This window comes from Rhea pennata, unplaced genomic scaffold (assembly GCF_028389875.1).
Source record: "Rhea pennata isolate bPtePen1 unplaced genomic scaffold, bPtePen1.pri scaffold_31, whole genome shotgun sequence".
Classification (NCBI taxonomy): Eukaryota; Metazoa; Chordata; class Aves; order Rheiformes; family Rheidae; genus Rhea; species Rhea pennata.
This window is the reverse complement of record NW_026907678.1, coordinates 2,112,731-2,115,837: the sequence shown is the minus strand read 5'-3', so window position 1 is coordinate 2,115,837 and position 3,107 is coordinate 2,112,731. Positions and strand designations below refer to the sequence as shown.

At 52.8% G+C, this 3,107-nt stretch overlaps 1 non-coding gene across 1 annotated transcript; it reads right to left on the bottom strand.

Annotated features, from left to right (window-relative positions):
* Window positions 1-2,174: 2,174 nt before the first annotated feature.
* TRNAK-CUU (transfer RNA lysine (anticodon CUU)) lies at window positions 2,175-2,247 on the bottom strand. The gene has a single exon. It is a non-coding gene; the product is annotated as a tRNA-Lys (tRNA).
* Window positions 2,248-3,107: the final 860 nt, after the last annotated feature.

The following is a 3,107-nucleotide window of genomic DNA, read 5'->3' as shown; positions in this document are numbered from 1 at the left end:
AACTCACATCCTTGGAGCATGTGCTCATAACCTCTCAGCATTGTTACAGACAACATCACCAGCAAAAGGGCTGCCTCGCACATGCCCAGGTGACACAAAGCCATGCCCACAAGAGTCTCACCTCACTCATAGAATCATAGAATCAGTAAGGTTGGAAGGGACCTCTGGAGATCATCTAGTCCAACCTCCCTGCTCAGCAGGGTCACCTTGAGCATGTTAGACAGGGTTGCGTCCAGGCAGGCCTTGAAGATCTCCAGAGAAGGAGACTCCACAACCTCTCTGGGCAACCTGTTCCAGTGCTCCATCACTCTCACAGGGAAGAAATTCCCCCTCACCTTCAGGCGGAACTTCCTGTGCTTCAATTTCTGTCCATTGCCTCTTGTCCCATCACACGGGGCAACTGAAAAGAGTTTGGCCCCATCCCATCGACATCCTCCCTTCACGTACTTATACACATTGAGAAGATCTCCCCTCAGTCTTCTCTTCCCCAGGCTGAAGAGGACCAGCTCTCACAGCCGTTCCTCGTAGGGCAGGTGCTCCAGCCCTCTGATCATCTTTGTAGCCCTACACTGGACTCTCTCCAGTAGCTCCATGTGTCTCCTGTACTGGGGAGCCCACAACTGGACACAGTCCTCCAGATGAGGCCTCCCCAGGGCTGAGTAAAGGGGCAGGATCACCTCCCTTGACCTGCTGGCAACACTCTTCCTAATGCACCCCAGGACACCATTGGCCTTCTTGGCCACAAGGGCACATTGCTGGCTCATGGTCTACCTGTCATCCACCAGCACCCCCAGGTTTTCTCTGCAGAGCTGCTCTCCAGAAGGTCAGCCCCCAGCTTGTGCTGGTGCCTAGAGTATTTCTCCCTAGGTGCAGGATTCCGCACTTGCCCTAGTTGAACCCCATGAGGTTCCTCTCTGCCCAGCTCTCCAGCCTGTCCAGGTCTCTATGAATGGCAGCACATCCATCAGGTGTGTCAGCCACTCCTCCCAGCTTGGTGTCATCAGCAAACTTGCTGAGGAGGCACTCTGTCCCCTCATCCAGGTCATTGATGAAAAAGTTGAACAGGATGGGAGCCAGTACTGAGCCCTGGGGGACGCCACTAGCCTCCCACTAGACTCCACGCCACTGATGACGACCCTCTGAGCTCTGCTTTTCAGCCAGTTCTCAATCCACCGCACTCTACACTCATCTAACCCACACTTGCTGAGCTTCTCTAGGAGGATGTTATGGGAGACAGTGTCAAAAGCCTTGCTGAAGTCAAGGGACACAATGTCCACTGCTCTGCCCTCATCTACCCAGCCAGTCAGTCCATCATAGAAGGCTATCAGGTTGGTTAAGCAGGATTTCCCCTTGGTGAATCCAAGCTGGCTACTCCTGATCACCATATTTTCCTCCATCAGTCTGGAGAGGACATCCAGAATGAGCTGTTCCATCCCCCTTTCTAAGGATGGAGGTGAGGCTGACTGGCCTATAGTTGCCTGGGTCCTCCTTCTTGCCCTTCTTGAAGACTGGAGTGACATTGGCTTTCTTCCAGTCCTCAGGCACCTCTCCACTTCTCCAGGACCTTTCCAAGATGATGGAGAGCAGCTTGGTGGCTTGGCAACAACATCTGCCAGCTCCCTCAGTACCTGTGGGTGCATCCCATCTGGGCCCATGGATCTGTGGATGTCCAGCATGCCCAGAAGGTCTTTGAGCCTTTGCACCTCAACCAAAGGAAAGTCTTCCCTTCTCTGGACTTTCTCCCTCACGTCCAGGCTACAGGATTCCTGAGGGCTGACCTTAGCAGTGAAGATTGAAGCAAAGAAGGCATTCACTAATTCTGCCTTCTCTGTATCCCTTGTCACCAGGGACCATGCCTGATGCAGTAGGAGGCCCACATTTTCCCTAGTCCTCCACTTGCTGCTGATATATTTGAAGAAGCCCTTCCTTGACATCCCTTGCAAGACTCAACTCCAAATGGGCCTTAGCCTTCCTCGCAGCATCTCTATGTACTCTGACTATATTTCTATAATTCTCCCAAGTAGCCTGTCCCCCCTTGCACATTCTGTGTATTTTCTTCTTCTATCTGAATTTGGCCAAGAGCTCCTTACTCACCCACTCAGGCCTCCTGCCCCTTTTGCTGCACTTCTTACTCATAGGGATGCACCGCTCTTGAGCCTGGAGAAAACCTCAAGCGCCCAACGTGGGGCTCGAACCCACAACCCTGAGATTAAGAGTCTCACGCTCTACCAACTGAGCTATCTGGGCTGCCTATTTGATGCACTCCGGCTCGTGCCTTGGTCTTTTTGCCTGTCCCCTCCACATCACTGGTCTTCATTAAAGGAAGATGACTGCAGGAAATTATGCCCTTGACAGCAAGGCCTTCATCTCGAATGACAAAATGGCAAAGCTCTTCACACCTGCACCACTTGGGTGGTTTGCACAGGAAGGACATGCTGGCCTGCTCATGCATGGGCCTCTGTGGACAGAGCATGGACTCCTCTAGCCTTCCAGTCTGCTTTCCTATGAGGTTCTCAGCCCTCTCACACTCCTCATCTTCTTCGGCCTTCCCTTCCTGAAGGACCCTGTTACTCCCTGGTGTCTTCTGGGGTCATTCTTTTCTCAGATCTGCATTCTGAAATGGGGGCCAGCTGGGACAGCCTGGCCACTGGAGAAGGTCTCTCTGGCATGGGAGACACACAGGCCTATGAGGGGAAGGCATACAGAGTCACGTGTCTCCCTGCGATTGCTCTGTGTGGTGTTACAGTACCTTTTCTCTCAGCCTGCTCAGCAAAGGCCCTTCCTGAAGCTGCATCTTTATGCACAAACCTGGAAACAAGAAGGCGACAGTGCTTTCAGCAGAGAGCAACACGGCCCCTGGCAGTCTCCACTCAGCAGCTGCAAAGAGGGAGAGCAGAGAGCTACTGTCAGCTCTCCTCTTTGACAAAGCAGAACACAGCACACGTTGGCAATATAGCTTAGGAGCCTGAGTGCATGTAACCTCAATGCCGGGATGGGCACAAGAGCCCCCAGTCAGAGGGCTTGTCAAGATCTCGTGGTGAGTCACCTTTCCAGGGATGCTTCTCAGGGGGAAAAAACAAACCCACGCAAGAAAGTGTCACATTTTT